Consider the following 15,157-nt stretch of genomic DNA (forward strand, 5'->3'; position numbering starts at 1 on the left):
TTGGCATACAGAACAAGAGTGCACCTGACGCATGAACATCAAGCAGGAGAGTGAGTATTGGGAAGAGTGAGGAGTGTAAGGGAGAGTGAACCACGTGTTGTCTTTTATTTTTAATTTTGTGTAGCAATAGAGGAAAGGGCTCCCACAGAGGGGGTGGGGGGCTGGTGTCACAGGAGTAGTAGTAGTAGTGAAAGAAGAGATATTGAAATGAAATGTCCCTCGATAGCGGAGCGAGGGCAGCGCTGCTTAAGAGAAATGGAAAGTCCAATAATAGCAAGGGCTGTATCCCTCTGCACCAAGGTAAATTGTGAAAGGAGGAAAAACAAACCATGGTGTATATAAGTAGTGACTTTTTGGTTTTGTTGTATGAATTGTAGATGGAAAGGTGTTGTCTGATTTAAGGTGAGAACAGTTTGATGTGAGTGTGTGGAGAGTGGGGAAAGAATTTGGGGTGGAGAACACATTGGGCCTCATTACGACCCAGGCGGTAAGGGTTTTACGGCGGCGTAAACAGCGCCGACCCTTACCGCCTGAGTACGAGGTCCCTTAGCGCCATGGCGGACTTAACACCTGCTTTTAGCAGGTGTTAAAATCCATGGCGCTAAGGGACCATGGAGTTAATTACGCCACCGTAATTTACGGTGGCGTAATTAACGCCTTCCCCACTCCCATTATGCCCTATGGGGCAAAAATGGGAATGGGGAAGGGTAAATGGGGATTGGGGACTTACCGCCCCGCCAAGGTCGGAATGGGGCGGTAAATCCGCCAACCACCATGGCGTAAACGTAGTTTACGCCATGGTGGTTAAGTCACGGCCCAGGCGGTAACTTACCGCCTGGGTCGTAATGAGGCCCATTGAGGAGGGAAATATTTGTTGGGGGTTGTCATGCAGAGACGTGCAGGGGTTTTGTGTTTTTCTGTGTGTCTTTTTCTGTGGTAAACAGGGGTGTGTCGTAGAGGGGCAGTCCCTGGAGACTTTTGTTGGAAGCTTTTTTTGTGGTTTTATTGTGATGATTTGTGGTTGGTCATTATGTCGTTATGACTTGTTCAAAATGTGTACACCTGTTGAGCACATATGTAAGGAGCTCCTGACATATAGGTAGAAGATTCTCAAATATCATAATGAATGGGTGACAGGACAGAAGGGAAAATGTGATTTTAATGTGATGATTTGTTGTTAGTCATTATGCCATTATGACTTGTTCAAAATGTGTACACCCGTTGAGCACATTGGTAAGGAGCTCCTGACATACAGGTAGAAGATTCTCAAATAACATAATGAATGGGTGACGGGGACAGAAGGGAATATGTTTACTCTGTGGCCAGCAGAAGGCACGCACAATAAGGGAATCATTGAACATATGTACGCACATTTGATGTCAACATGTAAAGCTAAAATGTTAAGAAAGAGACAGAGTATATTAGAATTATGGAAACTATATGATGAGATAGAATGGGATTTGGAGAATAGAAATGAACAAGGGGAAAGACCCCATTTGTAGCCACAGCCCGTCCCAGAGTCAGCACCAGTGTGACCCAGGCTCCAAGCCTGCACAGTTTTATCCTGCCACTTTTAGAAGAGGATCCAAATTGAATAAAGGCTCCAGCACCTGAGCAGCTAATAGCCCCACCCGCAATCGTAATATATCCCATACAGCCTACCATGGCATATACAAATCCCCGGTATAAACCCCAAGCAGATTCAGAACCAAAGGCATCATGGGGCGCTGACCAAATAACAAAGTTAGAGAGCCAATTATAACAAAGCTAGAAAATAAACCATAGGCAAGCTGAAAACAAACACCAAGAAGTGAAACTAAGAGAACAAGAAATGCAGCTTGAAATGGAAATGAGGAAAATGTCCCTTGATTCTGCTACCCTTTGAGGGTCTTCTAGGTCTACTAGTCCCAAGAGGCCTCGCCTGCCTAAAGAAGCAGTGAGGATGTATAAACCTTAACTTGATATGTTGGATTGCCTGAGTACGTTTGAACACACTTATTGTCTGCAAGGAATAAGTGGGAATGATTTAATTCCATGGCTCATGTCTATACTCCCCCTGAATGGCTGTGATGCTGTTATGGAGTTGGGTGCCAGTGATAGAAAGGACTATGAGTCAGTTAAGCTGGCATTAATAGCCATATTTGGGAAGAATTCTTCCCAGTACCTTAAGAGGTTTAGGACCCTCAAAAAGATTGATGGGCTACCTGGGTGTGTGAATGTTTGAAGAACTTAGATGGTTGGGTTAAGGGGTACAGAGTACACACCTTTGAAGCAATGGGGAATGTTTCTTTGCTTGAATCTATTGTTGATGCCTGCTCTCCTGAGTTGAGACAGCACTTGGCTGACTCTAAGGAACTTTATCCTAAAGGGCTAGCACAAGCTGCTGACTTATGGGTAGCCAACAGGGCCACTCATAAAGACTTTGGGGCAACTCACAAGAAGGAAGAGCGGAAGTAGCACAAGAAAGAGGGTATAGAGAATTCTAATTCCCACCATCCAAAAGAGGGCCACAGACATATAGCAAGGGTAAATTCCATGGGAAACCTGATGGGCCTAGTGAACCCTCTGCTGTCAAACCAGAGGGAGGTCAACAGAAACCCCCATTACAGAGAACATTTGGAAAATGTTGTGTATGAGGGTCTGTAGATCATGTGAACGGGCAGCCCAGATGTAAGAATAAACCTTCAGGGGTCCACACTGCCTCCTTAGACTTCATCCCTGAGGAAGAAGCACAAATGGCAAGTGCATACTTTCAACTACTGGTGGAAGATCACATTGGAGTTGAAGCCATTGTTTCTTTAGCGTTCCTGGGTCTGTAGGAACAGCAGAATGTGGATGTTGTTAACACCATTACAGATAACACCAAAGAATATTATAAGGACAGTGTTCTTGTAATTGGTCCGGAGATCACTGCCATCTGAGACACAGGGGCAAGCATTACAATGGTTGGTTAATGTTTTTTCAAACCTGAGGATGTAGCTAAGGCACCCAAAGTTCCCACTGAACCTGCAGGAGGCCCTATCCAAACGGATCATATTCTGCCAGCTCTCATCCAGTGCAATAACATGACTGGTAAGATCCCTTTTAGTGCACAGAAAAACAAGTCCTGTTGGGGGAAGACTTAAAGGCTCTTGGAGTAGTGTCTAGTACCCCTAGGCCTCCCAGCAAAAAGAAGCAGGAGCAAACACGATTGGCCAGAGAGGCAACCTTAAGAGACTCTCAGTTTGAAGTTAAGGTGAAGGCCACCCTTCAACTTCCCAACTTCCATGAAAAGAAAATAGACTAAGGAGAAATCCAAGATCGCTGAGAAAAAGAAAGGTCTGAAACCTAAACCTGTTCATAGGACAAGGACATCCCAGAGAGGACTGTCCCAGGTAACCCAGTGACCCCTTCCCCAGCTGATGCTGAGTGGGTAGACCAACCAAATTCTGTGGAATCAGCTACTGGAGACATAGAGCTGGAAGAAAATCTTCCCTGCATTGGCGATCTGGATCCTAGAGAACATCCTGAGCTGCAGACTTTAGTATAGAAGGTGGACCCTCTAGGGCAGACTTCAGTAGAGGACAAAAAGAGTGTCCCTCTCTAAAAGGTCTGCATCAGCAGACATATTCCCAGCTGGAAGGGCAAAAGCCAGGTAAGCATAGGCTTTACTGGGAGGATGGCCTCCTCTACAGTGAACCTACTGAGTCTACCCAAGGGGTCTACAGGAGACTAGTAGTGACCCAGAAGGTGAGACAAATGTTCCTGCAGTTAGCGCATGAGATCCCTTTGGCTGGTCAATTGAGTTTCATGAGGACCAAAGAAAGGCTATCTCCGTACTTCTACTGGCCCAATATGGGGGCTGATTTAGACAAGTTCTCTAGGAGCTGCCACACTCGTCAGACTTCTGGCAACAGTGGGTCCAGGAATGTGGCACGGTTAGTGCCCCTCCGTGTGGTAGGAGTCCCTTTTGAGAGGGTAGGGATTGACATTGTTGGTCCCCTAGACCTTCTAACTTCCTCAGGCAACCGATTTGTATTGGATGTGTTTGACCATAATACCAGGTATCCTGAGGCAATACCCATGAGAACTGTTACTGCTAAGGCAGTGGCTAAGGCCATCCTTGGTATTTATACCAGGGTTGGATTTCCTAAGGAAGTCATCTCTGACAGGGGATCAAACGTTTTGTCCCACTACATGCAGACCATGTGACCATACTGCCATCCCTTCTCTTTGCTTATAGAGAAGTCCCTGAAGCAGGGGTTGGTTTCAGATCCTTTGAACTTCTTTATGGTCATCCAGTCAGAGGACCTTTGCCCCTGATCAAGGAAGGGTTGGAGAGTGCTCCTTCCCTACAGCCAGTGAGAGTCACTGGCTATGTGCTGTGCCTCAGGATGAGGATGTCATGCATTCTGCATGGCGACGATTATGGGACTCTTGAGGATGCCATTAGGCTTTCCATCACGTCGGTGGCCGCCTGGAAGTATCGATCTAGTTGTTTTTACCAAGATGGCTGCCACGTCTCCTAGTGCCGGTTCGGAGCTGCGTTCCTTGCATTGCACCTTCACTGCTCTCCGAAGGTAACGCTGTTTTGCGAGTTTTCCGTGTCATTTACCCTCCTTGTGTTTACTCTGATTTCGGAGCCTTCCTGTGTATTTGGGGCACCGTGCTGCCAGCTTCCTATCTCTTAGCGTCCATTCTGCTCCATCTCTGCCTCCATTTACGCTACTCCTGTTGCTCAGTTCTTTTCGTTGCTGTTCCTTTCCCTTCCTCTTTCCGCATCCCGAGGTTCTTTCCTTTCTTTCCTTTCCTGCTCCTCGTCTGCCCTCCTTTCGTTGTCTGACCTCTTTATTCTCTTACCTGGGTACCCTGTATACCTCGCTGGGACTCAGCGTACTGACTTACCTGTGGCTCCACATTGTGCTCGTCCTCTGGAATAGCTTTCCATCTGCATTCTCCCACCATCTGACTGCTGTCTGGATATATTCTACCATGGGCAACTAGTACACCAGCCTTGCCATTCTCCAAGTGGATCCAGCTAGCAGGGTTTTTTCTGCTGTGTCGCTTTTTCCCTGCCCAGGAACCGGCTCCCGGGAATCCCCACTGTTCGGTTCCCCAACTTCCCGACAGCGTGGCATCCCAGGGAGCTCGTCCCTACTTACACGATAAAAAGACAAAGAAGGAGATGATAGAAAGACTCCAATCACGCCAAAGAAAGAAGACAGAGCTTCTGGACAGTCCCACTGAAGGCTCAGGTGAGGAGGAAGGGAGGGAGGCGACCACAGAAAGTGACAGAGTGCAACACCAAGAGATTGCAATGGCATTCCTGGAGCAGTATCAGGAACTGGTTGCTGCCATCCAGGGAATAACAGTGGAACTACAGTCTCTCCGATCAGAGAATCAATCCTTCAGACAACAGGTAGCAGCTCGTGATGAAGCCAGAGGGGATTTACCCCCGCTTCCTCTGCCCTGTGGAAAATATGACAGAAACCCTAAGACCCTGAAAGAGTTTTTGGACGCCTCCAAGATGTACTTCACATTTTGTCCTCGAGCTTACGAGACGGCCAAGGCCAAAGTGGGGTTTCTAGTCTCCAACCTAGTGGGGAACGCTCTTGCATGGACCACGCCACTTATTACTCAATCCGATCCTTCGACCAATGACTATGATCAATTTATACAACTCTTCAAGACACATTTTGAACGACCAGAGTACAATATGCTTCATACAAAGCCATTCTTGATATCAGACAAGGCTCCCATGATGTTCAAACGTATGTGATGACATTTATGCGTCTAGCCACTAATGCTGGGTGGCCTGACTCAGCCCAACAGAAATTGTTTCGTCGTGGCCTGCACAAGTATATTAAGAACGAGTTGGCACGCATTGCAAGACCTCAGACATTCCAGGAACTCGTGTCACTTGCCTTGCAGATCGAATTTAGGTTAGGAAAGAGAAGACAAGAAAGACGAAGACCTCAACCACCTCTCTTACCTTTGAAGCATCACCTTTCTGGGGAACATCCTGACCCACTACCAGGGGAAGAACCTATGTTCCGCCAGAGGACCCTTAACGGCTGAAGAAAAGAAAAGAAGAAGGGATCTGGGCCTCTGTATATATTGTGGATCCAATAAACACTTACTGCGCAACTGCCCAGAAGTTCCCCCACGCCGTCAGGGAAACGACTTACCCCTAACCTAAATAGGGTTAGGTCCGGGAAGATAGAAGGAATCCCTGTAACAACACATTGGCCCTCATTACGAGTTCGGCGGTAACCATGCCGCTATTGACGGCATGGCTGCCGCCGAAATCGCGTCGGGTCCAGGTCCTCGGAATGAGGACTTACCGGGCCATTCCGAGTTCGGAAGGCCCGGTAATTCCTCCCTCCAAGGAGCCGGACACGGTCCTTCCCCATTCCCATTTCAGCCCCCATAGGGCTGAATGGGAATGGGAGAGGGAGCAAATAACGGCCCATTACGAGATGGCCCATTGTTTGCTCCCTCTTCCCCTCGCGGGACCCGGTAAGTACACCTGGTTTTCCCAGGCGTGCTTACCGTGTCCCGTGAGGGGAACTCGTAATGCGGTGGCACGGGGTGAACGGCGCTGGAACCTTTTACGGCGCCGTTCAATCCGTACCGCCAGGGTCGTAATGAGGCCCATTGTCTCACTCTCCCAGAGAAGACAACCGACTGATGGTATTCCAAGTCTGATTATCTCTGGGATCCTCATCCATTTGGGAAGCATTAGCTATGCTGGATTGTGGGGTGGCAGGGAACTTTATTGATGTTTCTTGGGCCAAGGAGAACAACGTACCTATCCTCACCAAGGATCAACCCATTCCTGTGGAGGGGGTGGATGGTAACCCCCTGTCCTCGGGCCCCATTACTCAGGAAACACTTCCTCTCCGAGTTCAGCTGTTTCATCATCAGGAAGAGATGGTGTTTGATCTCATTAAGGCAGCCCATTTCCCAGTGATTTCAGGGATCCCGTTGTTGCGCCGCCACAACCCACTTTTTGACTGGTCTAATAACACCATGCAGTTTCAATCCTCCTTTTGTCTCAAAGAATGCCTAAATCATTTTCATCCACCTGGACAATCAGGCAAGGGAGGACCTGTGTTGGCAGCATCTCTACACTCGGTGCCAGAACATTATCAAGAATACCTGGAGGTATTTGTTGACAAACAGCCACATTCCCTTCCTCCTCACAGAAGAGAAGACTGTGCTATAGAAATCCTACCTAATGCGTCAATCCCATTTGGGAGGATGTTTCCTTTGTCTCTTCCGGAACGTAAAGCCCTCAAAGAATATCTGGACAGCAATCTACAAAATGGGCTCATCCAGGAGTCCAAGTCTCCAGCAGGGGCATCGTTGTTCTTTATTCCCAAGAAAAGTTCTACCAAACTTCACCCCTGTATTGATTATCGCAGGTTAAATCGACTTATAAATAAGGACCGATACCCGATGCCCCTGATCAAAGAAATTCTAGAGGTGCATCAATCTTCACAAAGCTGGATCTAAGGGGAGTTTACCACCTGCTCCGCATTAGACAGGGGGATGAGTGGAAGACAGCTTTTAGGATGCCTCTAGGTCATTATGAATATCAGGTCATGCCTTTTGGCTTTGTGAATGCCCCAGTTGTGTTCCAACGCTTTATGGACAAGTTATCCGCAGACCTCCTATACTTCACAGCGGTGGTGTATTTAGAAGACATCTTGATCTACTCATCATCCCTTACGGAACACAGAAACATGTTTGTGTGGTATTGGAATGCCTACTCGAGAATCAACTCTATGTCAAACCTGAAAAGTGTGTTTTTGATTCACCTTTTCTGTATCCTATTTGGGCTTCATTCTCTCTCAAGAAGGCATCCGTATGGACCCGAGCAAGATCCAAGCTGTTATTCAGTGGCCTGAACCTAGAAGCGTTAAGGAAGTACAACGCTTCTTAGGGCTGGCTAACTTCTACTGACAATTTATCTCCGGTTTTTCCAATCTGGATCTTCCGTTTACCTCTTTGTTAAAAAAGGGGGTATTATTCTGCTGGTCACAAGAGGCCGACTCTGCCTTTCAAGCTTTAAAGAAGGCGTTCACTACAGCGCTGATCCTTATGCAGCCAGATGAAGCCCTGCCCTTCATTGTCGAAGCGGATGCCTCGGGAGGGGCGATTGGGGCAGCTCTTTTTCAGAAGGGTACGTATGGATTAGAACATCCAGTGGCCTATCTTTCTAGAACCCTTTCTCCTAGTGAAAAGAACTATTCCGTAATTGAAAGGGAGTTACTGGCCATTAAATATGCCTGTGAGGAGTGGCTGCATCTTCTTCAAGGGGCCATGGATCGATTCACAGTACGCACAGATCATAACAATCTTTGTGTCCTTCAGCAGATGGAGTGCTGTAATGCCAGACATGCCCACTGGGCGTATTTTTTCTCCCAGTTCGACTTTGAAGTCACCTACCTACCAGGCAAGGAAAACGTATTGGCCGATGCCCTATCCCACATATATGGATCTGACAATGGGGTTGACCTCGGTCATGACTTGTTGTTAGCAGGCAAGGATTTCAAGACGGTGGCTAACACCTTCTTACATGATGTCCGAACCAAACAATGTGGCGAACCAATGAGGACAGATCAAGGAACAAAATTAGAAGAAAGAGAGGGACTACTTTTTAAAGGACGTGCCTTGTAACTACCCGACAAAACACATCAAGATCTGGACCTCTCATGGTGTCATGATTCGCCTCTGGCTGGGCATAAGGGCATACATGCTACTAAGGATCCCCTGTCTAGGCTGTTCTGGTGGCCAGGCTGGAGTCGAGACGTTCAGACTTATGTATCATCCTGTCCCATCTGTGCATAAAATAAGTATCAGACCTCTAAGGCCATAGGATTGCTTCAACAGGAACCAGCACCTGAACAACCGTGGACCCACATCTCTACGGACTTTGTCGTAGAACTACCTTGCTCTGAAGGGTATACGGCCATCATGGTGACGGTAGACACCCTAAGTAAATTAGCCCACTTTACTCCGTTGGAGGGATTACCCACAGCTTCAGAGATGGCCAGAGTATTTTTGAGAGAGATTATAAGACTCCATGGTCTTCCAGACACGGTAGTGTCCGATCAAGGTCCTCAATTCACTTCCCAATTCTGGGGATCCCTTTGTAAACAATTGGGGGTACAACAAGCTCTCTCGTCTGGCTTCCACCCCCAAAGCAGTGGACAGACCGAAAGGCTTAATCACACTTTAGAACATTATCTCCGTTGTTTTTGTGGTAGAAAGCAGGAAGACTGGTGTACTTACCTTCCCATGACTGAATTTGCATATAATAATACCAGACATACAGCCATTAATATGTCCCCCTTTTATTGCACCTATGGTTACCATCCAAAGCATATTCCACTTGCTGAGTTACGACCTTCAAAGTTGCCTGCCATTGAACAACTCCTGCAAGATCTCAAGGACACCCATAATCTAGCCAGTGAGACCTTGAATGCTAGTCGGCATTCATATAAGGTTTGGGCTGCCAAGAAGAGGAAAGCGACTCCATCTTGGGCAGAAGGAAGTAAGGTATGGTTGGCCACAAAGTTTCTACCTCACTGGACACACATTGGGAAGTTTGCGCCAAGATATATCGGTCCTTTCCAGATCATCAAGAAAGTGAATCCTGTGGCTTCTCGCCTTAAGCACCCAACCTACCTTAAGAATGTTCACCCTGTTTTCCATACCTCTCTTCTGAAGCCTTACCAACTTGATCCTTATAAAAAGGAGACCAGAAAGATTGACCAGTAGCACCCCATCTGGACCAGCTGAATATGAAGTCTCATATTTAGTGGATTCCCGCTACTATCATGGGGTTCTACAATACCTGGTGCACTGGAAGGGATATCCTGCTGCAGAACGTACTTGGGAACCAAAGAGACACTTACACACTCCCTTACTCATCAGAAGGTTCCACAAATTACATCCTGGCAAACCGGGAAGCCCCCCGAGTAGAAGAGGACATACTGTCATGCATTCTGCATGGCGATGATTATGGGACTCTTGGAGACCCCATTAGGTGTTCCATCACGTCGGCGGCCGCCTGGAAGTATCGGTCTAGTTGTTTTCCCAAGATGGCCGCCGCGACTCCTAGTGCCGGTTCGGAGCTGCGTTCCCTGCATTGCACCTTCACTGCTCTCTGAAGTTAACGCTGTTTTGCGAGTGTTCCGTGTCATTTACCCTCCTTGTGTTTACTCTGATTTCTGAGCCTTCCTTTGTATTCGGGGTGCCGTGCTGCCAGCTTCCTATCTCTTAGCTCGTATTCAGCTCCATCTCTGCCTCCATTTACGCTACTCCTGTTGCTCAGTCCTTTTCATTCCTGTTCCTTTCCCTTCCTCTTGCCGCATCCCGCGGTTCTTTCCTTTCTTTCCTTTCCCGCTCCTCGTCTGCCCTCCTTTCGTTGTCTGACCTCTTTATTTTCTTAACCTTTTTTACTCTATATACCTCGCTGAGATCCAGCGTACCGACTTACCTGTGGCTCCACATTGTGCTCGTCCTCTGGAACAGCTTTCCATCTGCATTCTCCCGCCATCTGACAGCTGTCTAGATATATTCTACCATGGGCAACTAGTACACCAGCCTTGCCATTCTCCAAGTGGATCCAGCTAGCAGGGTTTTTTCTGCCGTGTGGCTTTTTCCCTGCCCAGGAACCGGCTCCCGGGAATCCCCACTGTTCGGTTCCCCAACTTCCCGACAGCGTGGCATCCCAGGGAGCTCGTCCCTACTTACACGATAAAAAGACCAAGAAGAAGACGAGAGAAAGACTCCAATCACGCCAAAGAAAGAAGACAAGCTTCTGGACAGTCCCACTGAAGGCTCAGGTGAGGAGGAAGGGAGGGAGACGACCACAGAACGGGACAGTGGATGGCACCGATGATGACAGAAGCTGGTTAAGCATTGGCACAACCAGAAGGCCAACATGGTGGAGCATTCTCCAGACCAGCTTGTATTGGTTATGGTACCTACAAGGCAGAGGGCCTTACAGGGCAAGTGGATTGGATCCTTTAAGATTGTAGGCAAGCTTGGAGGGGTCAACTATTTAGCGGACTTGGGCAACCACATGGAGGGCCCTAGGGTCTAACACACTAACCATCTGAAGGCTTATGGTTCAAGACCAGAACTAGGAGCTTTGCTTCCAGCCTCTGATCAACAGGAGGAGGAGGGTGAGCCTCTCCCTGATCTCCTCAGGGGACAACCTTCAAATGAGACAATTGAAGGTGTGAAACTCTCTTCAGATTTGACTCTGCAACAACAGTAGGTATGTAAGGCTCCATTGAATCAGTTTGTCTCCCTGTTTTCACTGACACCAGGCTTGTCCCTCTTGGGGCCAGCATGATATTCTCACTAGTGAAAGTCTCCCTGTGAAAAGCAGGGGTTACAGAATGTCAAATAATGTCCGATCTCATATAAAGAAAGAGATCAAGAAGATTCTTGACCTTGGGATTATTGAGCCATCTGCAAGTTCATGGGCTAATCCAGTTGTACTAGTCCCAATGGCAGAAACCAAAGAATTGAGATTCTGCATGGACTACAGGGCTCTTAATTCAGTCACCACGACTGATGCCCATCTTTAACCCAGGCCAGATGAGCTAGTGGACAAACTCGGTTCAGCCAAGTTCCTCAGCACATTTGACCTGACCTCAGGCTATTGGCAAATAACTCTGACCGACCATGCCAAGGAGAAAACTGCATTCTCCACCCTAGGAGGCTTATACCAGTTTAAGGTTATGCCTTTTGGACTTAAGAATGCACCTGCTACATTTCAGGGCATGGTGAATCAAGTTCTGAATGTGTTAGAGGACTTCAGCATGGCATACTTGGATGACATTGCAGTGTTCAGCCAGACTTGGAAAGAGCATTTTCACCACCTAGGATATGTTTTGCAGGCTCTGGAACAGGCCCATCTGACCACAAAGGCTAGTAAATGTCAAATTGGTCAGAGTAAAGTGGTCTACCTTGGGCATGAGGTAGGAAGAGGTGAAATTAGGCCAATGCCTAGCAAAGTACAAGCTGTAAAGGGCTGGGCTAACCCTACTAATCAGACTCAAGTGAGAGCAATCCTAGGTCTCACTGGGTAATACAGGAATTTCATATAGAACTATGGTACCATAGCTTCTCCCTTAAATGTAATCTCACCCAAATTCCCCAAGAAGGTCAGGCGGAATGAGGAGTGCACTACAGCCTTTGAAGGACTGAAGAAAGCCCTTTGTCAAGCACCAGTCTTGAGAGCTCCTGATTATAACCAAACCTCCATTGTACAGGCAGATGCTTCTAATACAGGGATAGGTGCAGTTTGCAGCCAACTGGATGAGAAAGGCATTGAACACCCTATCTGCTTCATCAGCAGGAAGCTGAAGGATCGTGAGACAAGGTGGGCAACCATAGAACGTGAATGTTTTACCATTATGTGGTCTCCGAAGACGTTTAGGCCATACTTGTGTTGTTCTACTTTCATTATTTAGACAGACCACCAACCCTTGAAATGTTTCATGCAGATGAAGGGGGGGAGGGGGGAATCCAAGATTGTTCAGATGGTCAATCAGTCTCCAAGGGTTTGATTTTACCATAAAACACAGGTCAGGGTGTGATCACCAAAATGCTGATGGTCTCTCCAGAAGGTATGACTGACTGGAATAGGAGATTCATAGGACTTTTTCATTTTTACCCTGGAGTGAGTGAGACCTTTTATTCACTCCATCATGTGTTTTGAACTGATTTGGTTTCTGTGTTTTCACTGTTTTTGGAGTCTGACAAACTCCATAGGCATCTACGTTTTGTATGGTGACACACATCACCTACAGTGTAGTGTCACTAAGAAATCCTTTACATTTCTCATACGGTGTAACTAACATTTCTTGTATGAACTCCAGTTCCAAAGATTAATACATTGAAATTGACTTTACTTAACTTTTCTCTTTGTAGGTTCAGCACACCCCATCTTATGTGGAGTGCTGGGGAGGTTACCTAGTAGCCCCTTATGTTACATTCTCATGTAACATTTTTATGTCACCCTCACTAGTTTAAATGGATGGTGGAAGTGGTTTAATTTTTCCTATTATTGTGCTGTTCTACCCCAGGATGAACCCTCAGCTCAGTACAGCACCCATGGGTGACCATTCCATCAAAATGGCCCGGTCTTCTTTTTTCACAATTTTCTGTTTGTGAGGTCTTTCTTGGGTTTTACTCTGTGCATTGAGACAGGTTTGAGCCCATTGTTTTTCTTGCCTTTGGCGGGCTTGAACCCTGAACCCTGCCCCTGGCTCCAGTGTGTCTGGAAGGAAAGGCTTTGAGGGAGGGTACTTTGTCTCTAGGGATGCCTGAATGCAACCTCTCTGTGTGATTGACAGCCTAGGCTGTGCATGAATGGAAGAAACCTGTTAAAAGGTGAGGGTTTTGGGACTAGAGGCAGAGGCGACCACTGGGAGAAACACCGGACAAAGAAACCGTGAACGGAGCTTGCTGCATCCCCTGGACCTTTGAATTGCCCGGTGAAGCCCTGCTGCTGTGCTGAACTCCTTTTTCACCTCGACAGAGAAACTCTGGATGGAACAACTTCTTCCCTTGCATTAGTGGGACCAACTAACCCCGAGACGAACTCCACTGGACCATCACTCCCGACTTGCTGTGCCTCTCCGTTTTAATGGAAGACCAATGCCAGGGGTCGAGTATCCGTAGTCGAGTGAAACATCTGAAGTGGTACTGAATCTGGCTAGAGGCTCCAGGAGTCTCCACTCCAAAAGACCCTCCAGAAGAAGGATGACCAGATCCTGAGTCCCCTCACCTGAATGCAGGAGCCAAGGAGTGAAGAAAGCCCAACTGGTATCCGAGATCTGCCATGGTGCTGTTTGCTAAGCGCTGAAACTGCAAAGTGCTGTTGAACCGAAAAGAGCCCGTAGCTGCCGAAGACCTCCCAAGTACAGCTGCAAGAGTCCTCCAGACGTCCTCCCTCTTGTACCCACGACTGAGGCTCAGGAACAAGGGTCTGCACCACTGTAGGAAGACAGAATTGAGCTGGATCACTCTTCTTCAAACCAGAGGTACTGTTTAGGCTTGGGGTACTTACCTTATTGCCTTTTAGTTGTGCTTTTCTCAGTTGGGAATTGCAGTGGCTTACCTTGGATAGTTGATTCCTACTCTCTTTTCACAGGCTAAACAGCCTTTGATCCTGCAAGTGATTTTTCTACAAACTCTCTAACTTTGTGCAAGACTTTGATTTAAGGAGTGCCTCAGAGCCATAGACTGTGCTCCAATTGACTTTGGCTGTCTTGGCTCCCTGCAGACTCTTCTGGTCCATTGACTTTGGTACTGTTTGTCCCTCCTAGGTGGTAGCTTGTTATAGAGTGCTACTGATGGGAAAGGCTTATCTAGATTTCATTGGAAGATTTAGTGGTCCTCACATATCCTGATAAACTGTCTAACCTTTTTCCTCCCCTAACCTTTCCGTTCTGCAACCTCAGAATCTGAAAAGTATAACTAGTGTGATTCGTAAAAGCCATTATTGTCCTTATAATTGAAGTCACCTCAGGGTGTAGGAATTGGGTAAGAAGCATATCGAAAGTTTATCCACTAACTTGTTTTGATTCTGAAAAGTACTTTAAAATTACATTTACATTGTTACACAAATTGCCTTTTTAAAGAATGCTTATTTAAAAATGGATGTTAAATAAATAAATAACTATTTTATAACTAAAACCTTGAGTGTAAGTGTAACTTGGCTACTTGTATTTCCGGATTTCATTTGTCCAGCTCTACAGCTCACATTTACCCCTCTTGAGATAGGCCCGGCTGCTCAGTCACACTACCAACTTGTGTAGTACATACCTATACCAAAAGGTGGGTTAACTAATACCAAGCAGATAAGTGTTGTGTAGTCTCACACAGTGTGACTGCATCAATTCTTACCTAAAAGAGGTTATATGAAGAGATGAGTAAAAGAGGAAGTCGATCAGGTAAAAGATACACACTGTGCCCTGTCGGAAAACATCCACCTAGGAGTGGAGGTAAAAGTGCCAAGCCACATGGGTGTTTCGACTAAGAATATAAAGTAGTCTTCAGAGTTTAGCTCAGGGGCAACGTGCTCGCCTTGGAAGCAAGACTACACAGAGCAACACAAGTTTGATCCCCAAGTGTGCACTTAGAA

Source organism: Ambystoma mexicanum, chromosome 3p, assembly GCF_040938575.1.
Source record: "Ambystoma mexicanum isolate Mex_15411 chromosome 3p, UKY_AmexF1_1, whole genome shotgun sequence".
Classification (NCBI taxonomy): Eukaryota; Metazoa; Chordata; class Amphibia; order Caudata; family Ambystomatidae; genus Ambystoma; species Ambystoma mexicanum.